Here is an 18284-nt window from a genome sequence, read left to right as displayed (position 1 = left end):
AGAAAATATTTGTCAACTACTTACCTGACAAACGACTGACACCCAAAATACAGAAGGAGCTCAAAGCTCAACAAAACCAGCAATTGAGTTAAATGGGGGGGGTGTGTCGAGATTTCTCAAAAGAAGAGATGCAAATGGCCAACAGATGCATGAAAATACAGATGCATGAAAATACACAGAATCATTACCCTCAGGGAAATGCGAATCTACACCATGGTGACACATCATCTCACCCAGGTAGAAGGGCTGCGATTAAAAAGACAGAGCAACGAAGTGCACAGGTTGTGGGCAAAGGCTTCAGCATGGCTGGTGAGAATGCAATCAGTTCAATGTAGGAGAGTCCTCAGCAGTGACCCTGACGTGAGATCTACCTGTCTTTTATAAAAAAAGAAAATAAGATATATGCCCAAAGGAAATGAAACCAGCATATCAGCGAGACTCTTGCATGGCCACATTTATCGCAGTGCTGTTCAGAGTGACTAAGGCAGGCAGCCTAGGTGCGCAGGTGGACGAAAGGCCAGGAAAATGTGACTCCTGCACTCCACGGAACCCTACTTAGCCACAGAAGGCCAGAAAGTCTGTCCTTTGCAGTGAAACCAGAAGACATCACGTTGCATGCAATGAGCCAGATACAGAGACCAACGCGTGTCTTCTCTGTCACAGCGGTGACCCAGAGGTGGCTGGGCCGGGGGGCAGGGGGGAGGAAGGCCGCAGGAAGGTGCAGCTCCCAGGCTCGCAGCCAGGGGACTGGGGGACCCGAGCACCTGTCTGTTCTGTGAAGCACCGGGAGGGAGGAGCCTGCACCTCAGACCTCAGTAACCAGAGCCGGACAGCCGACTGGACCACCCGTACCTGCCCTGCACATGGTGAAGTAGCACCTGCGCCCCATCGTATGTGACTGTCTGGTTCCAATCAAACATCCAAGAAGCAGAAAGTCAGCACGAGCAGTGGCAACCATGCCATGAGCCAGAGCACAGCGTGACAGCACGTGCTCTGCTGAGTCAAGTCACGGAGTCACCGGCACCATGGAAAGTGCTCGCTCACAGAGCATGGACGGAGGCAGCCTCAGGGACTGTGCTGCTCGGTGCAGGGACTTGAGCACCTGTGGGCTCTGCTGTCAACAGAGGCCTGGAGCCCAGCCCAAGGAGTGCGGCCATGGGACACGCAGGGCACTTGCGCACTTACATGCATCATGCATGTGGAGGCACACAGAAACGCATAGGTGTGACCATCAGTATCCTGCAGAGGAGCAGAACCAAGAGGACAAGTGTGTGAGTGCGTGTGGACAGAGGAGGGTGGACTGATCCACATGGCCCTGCCATGAAGGACACTGACTGCGAACCCCTCCTGCTGGTCCCATCTTCTCCTCCCCACCTGCAGGACGGAGCCCACCCACTTTCTCAGAGCCTGCGGATTCGCATGCAACTCACAGCTCCAGCCCCGTCACCCTGTGCCTGCCAGGCACAGCCAGGCCCTGGGGCCAAACCCGCATTGCCCACCCCCCAAACTGCGCGGAAGCGCTGTGCCACACCGGAGTGAGGCAGGGAGGCTGCTCTCCTGGGCCTTCTCCAGCGCTGTGCAGGTCACAGTTTGCGGGCGGGGTTGGATCTGATCACAGTGGGCCTGAGCAGTGCAGCTCTGGGACCGCTTTCCGGAGAGAGCGGACTGGCTGTGTGGAACCTCTTTGGGTTCCCTGACTGCCGGCCCAGGCCGAGGCCTTGCTGCAGGCCTAAGGGGCTTAAGATGGTTAAGATGCGATGCCTCCCCTTAAGGCACCAGAGATAATCTGCCTCCAGCCGGAGGTGATAAGGCACGCCTGTAATCCTGCACTCAGGGGAGGCTGACTCTGGAGGATTACAAATCTGAGCTCAGCCTGGGCATCCTAGTGATTTAGCAAGACCTTGTCTGAAAGTAAAAAATAAGCAAAGGGCTGGAGAGGTTGCACAGTGTGAAGGCCCTGGGTTCAGTCCTGACTCCACTTCCAGAAAAGCCAGAGTGCATTGTCATTCTCAGAATCTCAGGGTGACCTGCGACTGCCAGGCGGGGTTCTGCTCCCAGACACGTGTGCCGGCCAGGAGCTCCCTTGGTCTCAGGCCCTGCTGGGGCTTTGTGGCACTCGCTGGCCTCCAGATTGTTTATCCTGAGGGTGAAGGGTTCAGTGGCTAAACGCCGTGGCCAAAGCTCCTGTGTGGGAGGAATGAGGTGGGGAAGGGGAGAGGAAGGGGGAAATGATGTTGGGAGAAGAAGTCTGTGTGAGTCCTCTTTTGTTTTGATTGCTTAAAACACAGTTTAAAAACTGAGGAGGGGCATCCGTGAAAGAGAATGTGTGTACCAGTGCTCTGTGTGTGTGCACAGGCGTGGGCCTGTTTGAACATGCGTGTGTGTGTGTCTCACAGGAGGACAAAGGAACAGCCTAGGATCGCTTGTCCTGGTGGATTGGCCTCTGAAATGCAGACACTGGGATTTGTCTCCATAACTTTGCACTATTTCCAACTTCACAGTAACTGCTAGAGTCTAAAAGAATGAAAATGTTTTCCGAAGACAGAGGCAGCCGCTTCCAGCCAGCCTGATGGTGAACATCTAAGCCGCACGGGTCACCGACTGCTCCTTTCCTCAAGTGCGTGTGATGGCTGTGCTGACCGCTGCTGTGCTGACTGCCATGGGGTCAGAATCCCCAGCTTCTGGTCCAGAGGAGATGGGTTCAGCAGAGGCCGGATCTGCCTGGTGCTCCCCTCGGCCCCGCGGCTGAGCCTTCTGACTCCAGCCAACTGCTTTCCTTTGTTCTGACAGTTGTCACTCTCCTACGACGTGCACGCTATTTCTGCTGTTGTCTGGCTTTCCTCTCTTTTGCAAGCCTCTGACATAACCCTTACTTCTCATCTTGCCAGTCCTCCTGCCTTGGGAGGAGGTGAAGTGAATTCTTACGGGGAGTTTAATCACCATGTTAGGGGGAATAAGGTCCCAGCCCAGATGAGCGTGTGATTTTGTATCTGAGAACAGCTCAAATACAAACAGGGTGGTGATATTTTGATGTATGATACTTGAACTACATTTCAGTAATGAGAAATCAGGACAGGCTCGGATGGTTTGCGATAGAGATCCCAGCCCATATTTTATGGTGTCTACACCAAACCAGGAAATAGCGAGGTGAATGCCCTATTAGATCTGAATTGGGGAAATTAACTTTAATGTGCAATGTGACCTTTCGTACTGTAATTACCAACACACTAAACTAGTCTGCACAAGGTTATGTTTCAGCAATTTGCCTATATTCATTCATCTTCTCGATAGGAAGAGCAACAATGGCATTAACAATTGGTGTCTCTGGCAAAATACACAGATGTAGTCATTGTCGAGGACATGCTTCAAGGTTTGATTTGCAAAAATATTGTATGTATTTTCTGTAGAAATCTGAACAAAAATAATTTTTAAAGAATAGCTGGAAAGGGAGACATTGTAGAACTAAAATTTTAGGCATTAACAAATCAGTGTGAATGTCTAGTACCTGTAAATGCAAAAGAAAAAGCTTTTGTCTCCAGGAGTCTGCAGAAGGGGTAGCTGCAATTTCCAGGGAGTCAGAGGGTGCAGAAGTGTTACTTGAAATTTTGAAACCCAATATATATTTTAACAAAGTAATGTTTTTATAACTGTATAATTCATGTAGGGAAGGAGCGTTTGCTTTCTGTTGCATCTTCTGCAGTTTTCAGGGGTGGAAGGAAAGATGGCCAGAATTGCTGTTTCGGAGAACACACCTTTCCCCAAGTGGACACAAGAGGGCGCCAAGTGCACAGGAGCGGATGGAGATTTAACGGTCGGAGTAAACTGGCACTTAAAAATGAAGCCATGTTTATTTTATTCTGAGTAATACATTATGCACCTGCTTGTTTTATTTTTTAGACTGATTTGTGTCAAATGACTTTCCAGAAATATGACATGTGTACTGGATCCAGGCAGAACTAATCTTTCAGGGTAGAGTAGTACTATTTTGCTCAAACTATGTTTCCTGATATAATGAAGTTTTACTTTATTGGACCCACTCTACAGGGAGTTAAGAGAGTGTAACAAGTTGGCATACACTTTTGCAAGCATTTTGTCTCTGTCACTCGCTAGGAAATAGTTTTGGTCATTAAGTGTTTCACACACACACACACACACACACACACACACACACACACACACACACGCTCTTCGCTACAGGCAAAGGGCAGTGAATTTGTGTCCAGAAGACTCAGGGCCTGAGTGAGGTGGAGGGGGCCAGAGAGCTGCACCAAAGGGCCTGGAGTTTGCTGTGGATGAGGATGAGCAGCGCCTCTGGCCCATGTCTTGACCTGGGCCACCAGAGCAGCTGCAGTGGCAGAGCTGGTGCTGGGACCCAAGGCTGAGGTGCTCTGGGTCAGTTTCCCTGAGCCTCCCTCCTCTGGGGGTCACCTCTCTGCATCCCCACAGGATCACATGAGGGGCTGCGTGTCCAGTGTCTCTCCATGTGTCCAGACTCCCTTCTCTTAGGGACATGAGGCAGGCTGGATGAAGACCCACCGCAGGCCTGAATTCAACTGAGTCACCTCAGGTCCTCACACTGAGAGTCATTCTGGGCCCAAGGCTGTGTCCTAGCATGTGAATTTGGGGGAGACACATTCCAGCCCACAACCCTGCAGTTCCTAGTGTGCAGAAGCTGGGGACAGTGGGTGATGGCCCTTCATCTCAGCCTGCTTGTTGACTGGCTTCTGGTGAAACATCCACCAGGGCCCAGCCACACCCAGTGTGCACCTCGGAAGGCGGGAGTTCTGCTGTGAAAGGCTCCGCGTGTCCTTCGCTTTGGCTGCCTGGAATCTGCAGCCTCGTGACAGGTAGTAATTAACTGCTGAAAGAAAGGCATAAATACTTCCTTTCAACAGTGACATTATGTCCATCTGGTGAAAGAGAAGGAGAGAAGCAAATAAAGAGAGTTCAGGAAATGCTAAAATTTCTTTGAAATAATTTCATTGAAAATTAACAAGTTGATGATTGGGAAAACAGATTCCAATTACACACAATGGCCAATCTTCTAGCTTTCCCGACCTTTGATGAAATCTTTCCTACCCACAGCGATCTGCTTTCTACCCTGTCATAATGGTTATCAAGGGCTTCAGAGGTTAATTTGCCTTTCAGACTTCAGCCGCTTAGAGATAATACACTTAACCCAATTACAGGCATTCCTTGTGCCCGGCAGCCCCACCCTGTCATTCTCCCACGGTGCCCACCCCCTTATTGGGGTGTAGTAACTGGGTTCTTGTAACTGGGCCGCTTGCCATGGGCTTCCCAAACTTGCAGCAGGGACAGCTGGTGCGGACCAGGCCTCCTGCTTCCAGGAGAGGCTCTGGGGCTTGGGAAGCATCTGAGACCACAGGGGCATGAGGGTGGCCCTCCGTGTGCTGGCCACTGCACTAGTATCCCTTCCTGGAAGCCTGTTTCTCTTTCTCCAGCTGCTGATTGTTTACTAATTTTTGTTTTTTATTTTATAATTTTTAAAAAGTGTTTATTTTTATTAGTCATTGTTTGCAGGACATAGTGATGACGTTCCTTGTGGGCAGCCGGTGCATGCACATAACACGTCTTCATTTCCCTCTTGCCAAAGATCTCTCTCCATTTCCCATTGTCCACTGACTTTTAAAATCTCCAGCTTTTAATTGGGGCCAAGGGCTAAACTTCGGGCACCGAGTCCGTTAAGCATTGGACTTAGTGTCCATGCGTCCTTTCTGCGTCAGCCCTCTCCCCGCCCTCAGAAAACACCTCCCTTGCCCTCATCTCTCGGATGTCCCTTTTCAGGCTTCGAGATCCAGTTCTTGATACTTTCTCGCAAGACTTTCTGAAAATCCTTTCTGTTGGCAGGGAATTAACTCATGAATAAATGGATAATAATAACGGCTGACATTTTTGGAGCGCTATTTGGCAGGCACTGAGCCGAGGGATTTGCTCGCATTATCTCACTCGATCCTCTCAGCGGCTTTGTGAGAAAGCCCACTTCACAAAGGAAGAGCTAATGCTGGGCGAGCTAAGCAGCTTGTCCTTGGTGGCAGAATTAGGGAGCAGGAGCATTCGGCTCTCAAGTACTGGGGGAAGGAAATGGGGTGGAAGGAAGTCTGGGGCTGAGACACATGCAAAGGTAGAGGCCAGAATGCTGAGGTGCATTCACTCACTCAGCAGTGGAGGGATGAGGCGGGTGAGGCCAGCGACCCTGCTCTCGGGGTTTCTGGTCCCGCTCAGCATCCCCACTCTGTGTCCTAGGACCTGTGACCGTGTTCAGATGCAGGGATGCCTGGCTGGCCCGGTCCAGGTTCCGAGGTTTCTGGGGGCCCAGGGTTTGGAAACGCCCCACGTGACTCCAATGACCGGGTCTGGGGCCCACTGGTCTAGCCACAGAGTCTCCTGTCCCTCGAGGACTGTGAAGCAGGACAGAGGCAAATCCACTTGACACCGTGTGGCCAGGTCATCTATGCCACGGGGACTTCCAGCAGCCCTGTGCTACTGAAGCCAGGGCTGTGGCCCTCGGCTCTCTCTGCTGGGCTTTGTCCCCCGGCCCTGGGGCACAGACTCCTCTCACAGCAAAGCTTCTGGAGTAGTTGGTGCTTGGCTCCCTTTTCCTAGCAGCAGTTCCGTGGTGGTCACTGCTGTGGAGGATGTCCATGCACTCCCTGCCCAGCCGCTTCCCTGTGAGACTTTGTTCTCCTTTTCACCGGGTTCTTTTTTGGCTTTCTTGCATTTTCTCATCATTACTAGGACTGATCTGTCACTCATCTATCTCTCTGACTAAAATTTGACAAGCTACGTACCTAAAGAAAACAAAACCTTCCTTTTTTTTATTTTTGAAGAACAAAGGCTCAGATGTCTTCGGTACACTCATCTGACTGAGAATTTACACTGGTCCTGCCCTCGTCCTGTAAAATCCTGCTCCATCCGGGAGCTGATTCCCCCGCCTCCTGGGACCTGCTCCCCACTTCAGTTCCGAGGCCACTCTGCTGGCCACCCAGCCTGTCTACAGCTTGGCCGCTGCTGCTCCTCGGAAGTTTGAAAGCCATTCTGAAGACAGAATCCTGTCGCATCTTACCATTACTCCATTTGGTGTTTAACTGTACTGAGCATATTGAAAGGTTGAAAGAGACATTACTATTTTGGTTATTTATCTGCTGCCGAATGTACATGACAAGATGGGGCTTTTCTTCTAGCGTTCATCTACAGCAGACAGGGTTTTATGGCTAGAGAGATTTTCAAAGCAATTACAGCCATTCATTTACATTTTACATATTGTTAAATTTTACGTATTTGGACAATGTTAGAAAAATACAATGGTGGTTTAGACAGGGAAGCATGAGAAGCTAGTAAGGGAAAAAAAGGTAGTATAAAAGAAGAGAACAGATTAAATACGAAATGAATTCCAAATGCACACTGGGGTGAAGCAGGGCAGCCGCGCACAGGAAGGAGGTAGAGACGCCCCGAGGAGGGCATGGTGGATGGGCAGAGGCCAAGCAGTGCTGCACACTCAGGCATGGCAAGGGGAACAGCGGCTGGAAACCCAGCCAAGAGTCCAGGTGTCCCGACCCTGGCTACCAAGGCCAACATCACACCTACGAACACAAATGACCCTTGTGAGACCTGGCTAAGGACCATTCGCCTCAGATCAGGAACTTGCAGCAGCCATGGAAGTCGCTCCCACCGGCTTCATTTGAGCGCCAGAAGATGGCACTATTGGCAGGGTCTGCAGGGAGCTCGCTGGCTGTGTCCCATTTGTGTGCTTCATTGAAGGACGGTTGTGTGCAGGGCTGTGCTATGTGGGTTTCCTGTAAAACACAGCAAAAGTCCTGAGCTAGTGTGAGAGTCAAGCAAGACAGGACACGGCATGTTGTAGGCCCTTCTACCTGCAGTGGACAGGTGGCTGGCAGGTGTCTAGACCGGTGTTCATTTGGCTGGGTTTTTAGTTCATTTACCATGATGAGCAAAATCTATTTCTAGCTGATTGAGGCAAAGTAATAGAATAATTTCATTACACTTTTGTGTTAGTGTTATTGGAAGAGCAGAGAAATAAATGTACTGCTCCTTTTTCTGGATGTCACAACCACTGCCCAGTTAGACAGCGCTGTGTTTTCAGCCGTGGTTGCTTCCCTTACTGTGGTAGAATGTATTTATTCACATGCTTCAGGCAAAAAAAACTGTACAAGAAAAACATTTTGGTCCTATTCAGAGTGAATCTGAAACAAAGCATGTCTCACACTTAAAATTCCTTTGCAAGAGCACACTTCTTGGTTCCTTCCAAAATTTTAAAAAATTAAATGAATGTCAGGCAAGTTAGGCTACAGGAGTAATTTCTGGACCCAAAAAGGAAATAACAGCAAAACTCTGTGTGTGTGAGTGACTGTGTGTGTGTGTGTGAGTGACTGTGTGTGTGTGTGTGTCTTGGGGAGTTAGTGAGGAGAATGGGGCGAGGTCGAGGTCAGGAGATGAGATCGAAAGGAATTTTAGCTTTGGTTATTTTAATTTTATACTGAATACTGAACTCAGTCACATGCTTTGATTAAATAAGATTCTAAAAGCAATTTTCCTAAAAATTAAGAACACATTTGAACATAACTTTGTAAAATTAGACAGTAATTACAGAAGAAAGATACATTCTGTCAGGCTGTTTAAAAAACTTTTCAAAAACCGCATTTGTTGTCCTGTTGAATTATGAATGCAGGTAAATTCCCCACACCCATCCACGCAGGTGGATCCATTTCATACCAAACACACATGACTGAGACTTCTAAAGAGCAAAAACATGACATTTTTGGTTAATAATAATTTCAGCAACATTTCCCAAGCATCTTCTCTACCCTAAACAACGTGGAACCTGATTCAGCTCTTCTGGATTCCATAATAACAGATGGATGTCAAGCCTGTTTACTGCTGCTTCCCACAACTTCCTCTTTGTAAATACTATATTATTTATGAATCAGAAAAGTTTCAGAGAAGCCTCCTAACTGATTACTGCTTGCTGATGAACTTGCATCAGAGAAACTTTCAGCCTAATTATACCAGTTTGTCATAAAGGGCTGTTATTATTTCCAATCTGAATTTGTTAACCAGTTGCTCCATTTCCCCATGGAGGCCCTGCTGGACAGATGGCAGGGACTCTGTCCCCAGGAAGCAGGTGACAGGGACTGGATGGCACTGCAAAAATGAAGTAGACTGAAAATCAAAAGCATTTTAATATGCCAGATACTCTAAGACACATTTAAAATGTGCCTTCGAAAATATTGGAAGTAATTTTGGTTTTGAGCTGGTTTGCACTCATCTTTGAGGAAACCCAGTATCTACTTTTCTGCAGCAACCCAGTAAAAGGACTTTATAGACATTTTTGGTCACCGAATGTGACATTTATAATTGTTGGTTTGAGTGTCTCGTAGGAATAAAAGCGGAAAAAGAATGACACTGAAATCTACCTCTTCAAGGTTTATTTGATCCAGCCTGATTTTACAATTTAGTTTAGCAATGAAGTACATTTCTCCTCTCTCTCTCTCTCTCTCTCTCTCTCTGAAGTGGGCACAAAGGTAGCCATGCAGATGGGCTTTTAATTAGGAACAAGAAAAGACAAGACAAAACCAAGGCCGGAGTGCCCACTAAAGTCAGCCCCAGACAGGACAAGAGGTTTCCCACCCTGTGTGCCAGGGAATGAAGGACGACATGAACACGATTCTTTCATCCTGACCCAGATCCAAAACACGTTCACAAAGACGTGTATTCAGGTGCAGTTGTTTTGGGGCTGAATCTGAGCTAGTTTTGTCTGTGTTTGTGTGAGACAGGGCTGTTGTGTCATCAAAACTACAATGATTGCCCTGCTGCCCTGCCCTGGATGCTGTCTCCTGGCAGGGACCCCAGCTGCCGGCCCCTGGGTGCCGCCCCCAGGAAGGAATCTGTGGGAGACCCTGCCGCAGGTTCCTTTCTTTGTGGAAGACAGGATTCCAGCAGCCTCTGCCCATTAGCAAATGACCAGAAATGACCAGAGCACAGGTGAAAAGCAGGGTGGAGGGGACGGAGAAGGAGCCCACCTATACCCCGTCCTGCTCTGGTCCCCACTCGAGTGCTTTCATCACTCACTAGCAATTCTCTTCCCATGGTCTGCAGTAACTGGAAAGAATATTGATTGCACATATCCCTTCCCTTTCCCAGCCACTGTACCATGGTTTTAGAGTAACATGGGTTTGTATTCAGAATAAAGAAATCAACTGGATGAAAATGTGCTTAAAACAATTCTAAACAAAAGCAAAAACAAAACCAGAACATTCTTTCCCAGAAAAGTATTTTTTTTTCTCTCAAAGTAGAACAAAGTTTCAAATCTTAAACTTGTAGGTATATTTGCAGTTAAATTATTACTTTTTAAAATATTACTTTGCTATTTAAAATGTATTTATGAAAAATAAGAAACTTTATGGTTAAAATCTAGCAAATACCTATGTATATTCTGATGTTCAGCCATCAGCTTCTAAAGAAATTACTACTATTTCCATACATAAATAATTTTATAGTACTCATACATTTGCTTTAATAAGTCTTTCACATTATACCTAATTTTATGTAAATGTTATTCAGATTTCAATCCAAGAGTTTTGTAGGGGAGGTTAAAGGGTGTTTATCTTGATTCGTTAAAATGTACCATTAAAATTAAGCAGTGACAAATATTATGACTTTTTAAATTGTTCTCAATAGCTGTATTTGTTTATTAGGTTTGTGTTGATATGCAATATTTTAACTCTTTAAATGTAACCTAATTTGATGAATTGTTCATAAGGAGCTGTGATCAGGAAACATCTAGTAATCTCGCAAATTCAACAATTACCTTGTATTCTTAGTAATCCTCCTTTATGAATATTCTTCAATGAAATAAAATGTTACATATCATAGTTAAAAATTAATAAACGTGAACATACAAAAAGAAAGTTTAAATTATTTTATTTTCTAAAATATTATGCTGTATGTAATTATGATAAGTTGTGCTTAAAATGTATTTTTGTGCACATAGTTTTAATGTTTAAGGAGGCCATATATTTATTTAAAATAATTATAGTAAGAATAAATGTTTATTTAGAATAATTATAAAAATAAGTGCAGCTTGACAAAGAATATTGCATCAGTTTGTTTAAAAATATTTCTGAAAATGATATTTTGAGGAGGAAAGGAAAACATTCAGAAATGTCTCTTTATCAGAATAAGACTATTGTCTTCCTACATGTCACTTATTAAAAGCAATCAGCAAAGATAGAGTCCAGATAAGGTGAAGCTCTAAATGAAACCTTAACCGAAAATTCACAAGTGCGTTTCAGAATCAAGTATTAATAGAATAAACTTAATTTTAGTTTCTCGTAAGTGCAGCTGCATTTCCTATTTAATTACAGGTTTCCAACAGTAGTAATTTTTCCCTGACCTATTCAATCTCCAAAGTCAGAAAATTGCTTCTTTTTAAAAACTGACAATGGCACGGTATGTTTCCAGAGGAAAAAAAGACAAATTACAGAAAACCATTAGTTTAAGCATATTTAAATAGCCAGGAAGAACTTCTCATAGGAAACTTGGTGAAATGCGAGGGAAAGTTATGAGCTGCTTTTATTGCATGGTGTACCACCGATGTTAAGATATTATTTTATTATTTGCTTTTTTTCCTAAAAGTAAAATTAAAATGTGCTGAATAATTATAAAAAGCCCAGTGCATTAAAGATGCCTTGTTTCTTACTCACTGGTAAGAGGGTTTATTTTTACAGTTGTAAATTTGTAAATGTTACAGATCTCATCTGCAGCTTGTGTAGTACATGAACAGAAAAAATGTTTTAAAAGTGAAAAATTTAGCTTTGAAGAATTGAAAAACAAGATAGTAAGACAAGGGAAGAGCAGAGCACTGGCCTTTGAAAATGCAGAGATCAAAGTCAGAATTTCCAGACAAATGCAGAGAAAAAAATATTTTTGTCTTAAAATTGTTAAATGATAGTGAAGTGTAAACAGGTTTTCTCAGAGTGAAAAACAAAATAATCTTCCTGATTTAACAAAGCAGGCTTCTCGACCACAAAGGAGAAGGGATAGAATTTTTTGTTTATTTGATAAAGATTTCATAGAATATGCTTTTATCGAACTGTTAAGCCTCCCTTGTAGTCTGTGAATAATTTGTGGGATAGGCTTCTGATCACTGATTACAGAAAGAAAAATTTAATCATCAGTGGATAATTATTCACTATTCGATTTTTCTTTTATCATGTTCAAAAAGTTTTTTGTGTGTATTGCGATTTCTCCTGATTCTTAGAGGAATTTAAGAGCAAACTGCCTAAAAGTGAGTTAAAACTGGCCAAAGAATATTCTTTCTAAATCTTAGTTATTAATAAGTTTCTTTTCATCATTTGTGGGCCCAATACAAATTATGTCTTCACAGGAGAAGCATGTTTTCAATACTCAGGTTAATCAAAAGGGCCAGGTTAGGGACTCTGCACCACCGGTACTGCCGGGCTCTGTTGCTAGCAGTGCACCCAGCCAGGAAGTTGAGGGAGGCTTTTAATAACAATCAGGGCTGACAGGACCTCCAGTGCTTTGAACTCTGCTAATTTTGATAGAGTTGATATTAGTCGAATGCCCCAGAACCCCCTTCCAAGTGCAAAACCTCAGGTTGCCTGGAAGTTGGAGGCTTGGATTACTGTAAACTTCACAGGGGACACCACTGACATTTAGCTTAATTTCCCCTGGAGTCTCAAATGCGTGTTCTATTTTGTAATTTACTAAGCGAAGCATCTCTTACAATCGACTGCTGCTTGTGACCGTGGTTTGTGGACATGGCCGAGGAAGGTGGCAGGCGGGTCCCCAACAGCTTCTTCAGAGGCTCTGAATGAAAAACAAACCCTTGTGGTGCAAAAGAGGAGGCTTCTTAGGCTGAGGGGGAGCTGGGGTGGTTAGATGGGGCGGCCAGCTTTGGAAGGGCAGTTGTAATGTTCGTTTCTGGGACACAAACTCATGTGAAAAGGGTTCTTTGGAGTAAAAGTGACCATGAAAATCTAAGTGAAAAATAAGTACACATTTACACCCAAATTCTTGTAAATTATCAACCCGTAAAAGGCTGACCCGACATGTCACAGTGACTACGAACATTGGTACCGGCGGGCAACAATATGCTGTATTGTTCTCGTGAACAGTTGAGCCATAAAACAAATGCATAATAATTTTAGGCACTCTTTTTATGGTGCCAGGAATTTCATACAGGAAGTCCTCCCAATGCGAAGTGACTACAGATTTAATGCGGTAATGTTTACCTCTTCATTTGTTGAGCTATAATAAAGTTAAAGGTAAAAATAAGCCATCTGTCTCCTAGCTGGGGGACTGGGATATATTTTAAGGGTCCGGAGAATGAGCTCGAGGTCTGCCTGAGCCCTCTGCGCCTCAGGGTGGCTCACACATGCAGGAGGACACTGTGGCCTTCAGTGCTCCAGAGCCTGTGACTTTGGTGAAAATGCCCTCCAGCTTTGCTTTGCATTTAGAAAGTGTCGCTCTGGGCTTCAGCTAATAGTGCTTTATCATGGTCTGGTCCAGGAGCACATGCTCAGTTTGGGACGGCGCTATAGATGACGCTTTTCGGAAGCCACAAGGGAGTCAGTGAAGGGTCCCCAGGAAAGAGCGGGCTGCTGAGCAGTGGCTCGGCTGGATGGAGCCTGAGATGTCACCACGAAGCAGGGACCCGCAGAGCAGCCGCCTGTACTGAACTCAGGGATTCCAAGTAAGTGAGTTGCTCCCCGCCTCCGCCCTCCAAAATGAGGCCAGAGTCGGAGGAGAAGGCAGCAGTGACAGGGAGATCGTGTCTCTGTGTCTCTCTGCGGGGCAGACTTGTCAGCCCTCGGGGCTTCTCCACCTCCTGCACCCTTTAATTTACAACCGCTAAAGCTATAAAGCTCCCTGTTAGCACGCCAGGGCAATGGGGTCAGAGGCGAGGCAGTGGGGCCCAGTGGTTAGGTCAGGGCCATGCACAAGCCAGCCGGAGGACAAAGCCAGAAGGCAAAGAGGAAGTGGGGTGGAGAGAAGCCACAGGGAGCAGGGCCCGGCCTGCGTGGGGAACGACACATGAACAAGTCTCCAGTTCAGCCTTGCATAGCAGCCAGCCACGTCCACCCGGTTCACTGACTCAGCCAAGGAAAGGTCCTCTAACAAAGGACAGGAGTGAGCTGCCTGGCAGGGGCACCAGCCGGAGCCAGAAGCTGAGAGTTTCAGTCAGCGAGGCAGGGCCTCAGCCCTGCAGGAGGAAGGCTTGGGACAGGTCGGGCTTGCTCCAGCTGTGGCGTGGCCTCAGGAGAACGGGTCAGCAGCCAGAGTCAGAACATATTCCTAGAGGGTGTAATCTCAAAAATTACACACCTGACCCAGGAAGAACCCTCTTTTAGCAGTAGTTATTGCTATTATTGTATTAGGTTAGCATCTCAATATAACAACGTCACAGGCGCTGCTTACAGGAAAAGATCAAGATTTGGGGTTAATCCCTGGCCACGAGGAATATTTCCGTTCTGAATTCTTACGTGTTTTGTTTAGCTCCAACCTGCTGTGAAAACCCAGGAGCAGATGCTGACCCTCCCCTTCCTTTCCAGCTGCTGTCCCCAGCCCGGTCCTTCATCCCGGTCATCCCAGGCCTTGGGGAGTCTTCTTCGCTGCTGAGGTGTCCGGGGTGCGAGTGCCCCCCACCTCCCGCTGCTCTCTTTAGCTGTCTAAACTTCCCGAATTGAAGTTTTGGAGCATATTTGATTGCAACATGTTTTTTAAACAGGCTCTGGATTCACTTTATGGAAGGGAAGGAAAGCATATTATATGTTAAAAGTCAAACATATATACATTAGATCTTCCCTTCCTGTTCGAAGTATAATTTCAAAAAGATCTTTAGGTTCATTTCAAATGATTTCTTTCAGATTAAAAAAAACCCCTGCACACTGAGTTTTTCACTTTTCTCTCCCGCCCATCACCCCTACCCTGGGACTGCTGATGTGTACTGAGCTGATAGGGACTATGACAAAGGACACATAACTTGGGACCCAGTTATTTGGTTCGCATCATGTGAAATTTTATAATGTGTAACATCTTATTATCAGATATACTTAGCTTTATTGAGTTTTCACATATTTTATACATCAGCTTAATTTTTATTAAAAATCATTCTGCAAAGAACAATTTCATTTTTAATGTTGTCCAAATATTTGTAGAGCAATCAGGATGTAAGAAGAATAAGCTTGTGTTTGAAGCTTCTCAATGAGTCATAGTGGGTTCACAAGCTAACCTAGCTCATATGTCACATTACCCATGGAAATGTGGCTTGGGGGACCGCACACAAGGAGTCCTCCTCAAATAGTAAAATTGTCATTAGAAAAATAATAAAACACTTTTAGCAGCATGAGCCATTTCTGGTTTTCTTTGCTTGGTAAAGCATCTGCCTTAAAGTCCAAGCTGCTGTATGAGATCATCTTTAATTGTCACTGAGATGAACTTTTAACAAATCTATAAAAACTTGCTACAAATAGCCAGAAATTTTTTTGGAAATTTAGTGGGCATCCTGTGGTATTTGTGTGCATGTTATGTTTTTCTAAGTATAAAAGCATAGTCAGTATTCCTGACTTTATTCCTGATTTGCAGGATAGCTTCCTTTTGTGGACAGAAAAAGCATCAGCAAAATTTAGCTTGGGGATTCAGGGAGAAGACTGAGAGGGTGCAGAGCCGGGGCCTTGGATGTGGGGTGGTATTAAAATTGCTGTTCTCATTTTAGTGGTGGAGTTAAGTGGCGGTGAAATTTGACACCTCCCATTGCTTTCTATGGCATTAGATGCAGGAGATAAGGAGAAAATGGCCCTAGAAATAAACTGCGGAGCTCCGTTCCTTCTCCCTCCGTGATAAACTACTCTAGGGAGAGAGAGAAGTGGCCCAGGGACCTCTCACTGCGAAGCTTCTCGACATATTGCTGCCGGGTATATTGTACCGAACACATGCACTTCTGTTTAGTAATATTTTGGGGAGCTGAGACTTAGGGAAGAAAAGACAGCAGCATCTTTTCAAGTAATTCTGAAGTTTTATGGGGTTATTTATTTATTGATACTGTGATGAACATGCATCATTTGTAATAACATTTTCAGTTTAGCATTCCTTTTTTATTTAACTCTGAGTTTTAGACCTTCGAGTTTTTCTTTGCTTTAGCCTGGGAAAACCAAATAAGTGCAAGTTCCTCCAAGACACCTCATGAAAACATTTTTTTAAATAAAATCAAGAGTGAAATGAGTCTATATTTATTTGGAAGATCATCTGACTACTGCTAAATGGAGTGTCTCAATCTGAAAGTGAAATCTGTTTCACTGCTAAAAATTGCCAAGAGTTTTTTGACTGAGATTTGGGAATCTGCAGAAAATGTAAAAGTTTTTTTTTTTCTACAATAATCTGTTCAGTGAACAAGCTGTGAAAAATAGTTCTGGATTTTGTGCATGTGACGCAGCAGACGGTAAATTTCCATTTTAAAGAACGATATGAGTAGCTTCTGGCATCCATCTCTATTGCCTTACTCGAATCTACTTACACTGAGTTACAACAATGCTCTTTATTATTTCTTTAAAGCAAAAAATAACAAGGGCTTTCTCCCCCCATGGCTGAGCTGTATCCCACTATCTGGGGTCAGTAATGTGAGGGCTCTTGGAAGCCTCATCAAATGTGGCTTAAAATACCACAATTACATTACGAAGATACCATTTCCCTGCCTTTAATGCTTTGCAGTTGAAGAGCTTTAGAAATAATTTACAATTTCTTTCTAAGCATATTATTTGGAGGTAGGTGGCCCCATAATGAACAGTTATTATAACTGTTAAAGGATAATTTTTTAGAAAGGTATAATTATGATTCTCATGCATACATAAAATGAATATGTGTGAAAGATTTTATTTAATTCATTAATTAATGAGGGAAGCAGTAGTATGTTACAACCTGCTCGAAGGAGAATTCAAATTCACACTCACACACATGTAGGCCAATAAAGAACACAGAAATGACTTTTATGAACAGATCCGAAGGTGGTCAGTATCCACAGGGCAATCATTGATTGCCTTCGATGAGCCACATCTTTTTGTATTTCCACAGACCAGGATCATTTGCATTATTACTAACTTTCGGCAGATTAGAGATATAAAAGGCAAAGGTAGTCTGGGAAGGTAGACTAGGCAAGGACAGCTAACCATCTTCTGGTTTACCTTAAAGTCTTTCAAAAATTTTAACCAAAAGATTTAATAAAAGTGCTTTGTGAGTTCTACTCACAATTGGAGTCCTACTCCAATCAATCAATCAATCAATCAATCGATATTGATTTTTAGTTCACGCCTCCCGTTGAAATCAAGGGCCCATGGCAAGGTGTGACTCATGGCAGGAAGTCTGCGCATATTTGCCGGCTGTTTTCGCATATCCCATGGAGCACTGTCAACGAGCCCAGGGGAGCACACGTGTGGTCTTTCACTCCGAAGCTCAAGAGCATCAGAGAGATCTTGAAGAGCCTTGGGGTGGCCTTCAAGGCCTTGCTGCACATCTTTCTCCAGCCTTTGATCTTCTCACAGCCAATGGTGTAGGTAAGACAGCACGAGAGACATAAAATGACACCAGGAGTCCAATGTCTACTGTGAACATGCACGCACCCCACAGGTCAAGTTTGCATCACACTGGCTGTGAGTGAGTGGCCTCAGAGGGTGAAGAAGTCCTACCTTCCTGAGGACCCTACCAGACCACGCTGGCTTCTGTTGATCCCAAATCCTATGCTGTCACCCCTTGGGTTTTGACAGTATTAGATTGCCCTGGAATTTATTTTTATTCAGCCTTAATTTATTCCGATGGGGGATGACCCGGGGTATTGGTATTGCTCAGGCTTGTGAAAGGCGCTGATGCCCAGGCAGTCTTTTCTTTTTGGTCTGATGACTGAAGTCCTTTTACACGGCTCCCCACCTTGGACTTATCAGTTGCAACAGTCTCCACGCTGGATCTATACCTCCCAGGAGAGGTAACGTCTCTTACTGTTTGTTCTTAGTGTTGCCCTTGTCACTGGGAAGAAAAATTAAGCACCAGCATTTTCACTGGGAGACGACAGTGTTGAGACAGTGCTGCTCACAGAAGGGCCATTAAGAGCAAGGCAGAGGCACGAGTGAGAAGACAAATCAGGAGGGTCAGTTTCTCCCCCAAGCCCTTGGGACTAACCCCCTTCTTGCTGACATCTCCAGTAGAGTTGCTTACACTTTATAAGGAATTTTCATGCA

Source organism: Heterocephalus glaber, unplaced genomic scaffold, assembly GCF_053883595.1.
Source record: "Heterocephalus glaber isolate CG9 unplaced genomic scaffold, H.glaber_assembly_v1.0 deba00001743, whole genome shotgun sequence".
NCBI lineage: Eukaryota > Metazoa > Chordata > Mammalia > Rodentia > Bathyergidae > Heterocephalus > Heterocephalus glaber.
The sequence above is the reverse complement of the archived record's forward strand: the minus strand, read 5'-3'. Positions refer to the sequence as shown.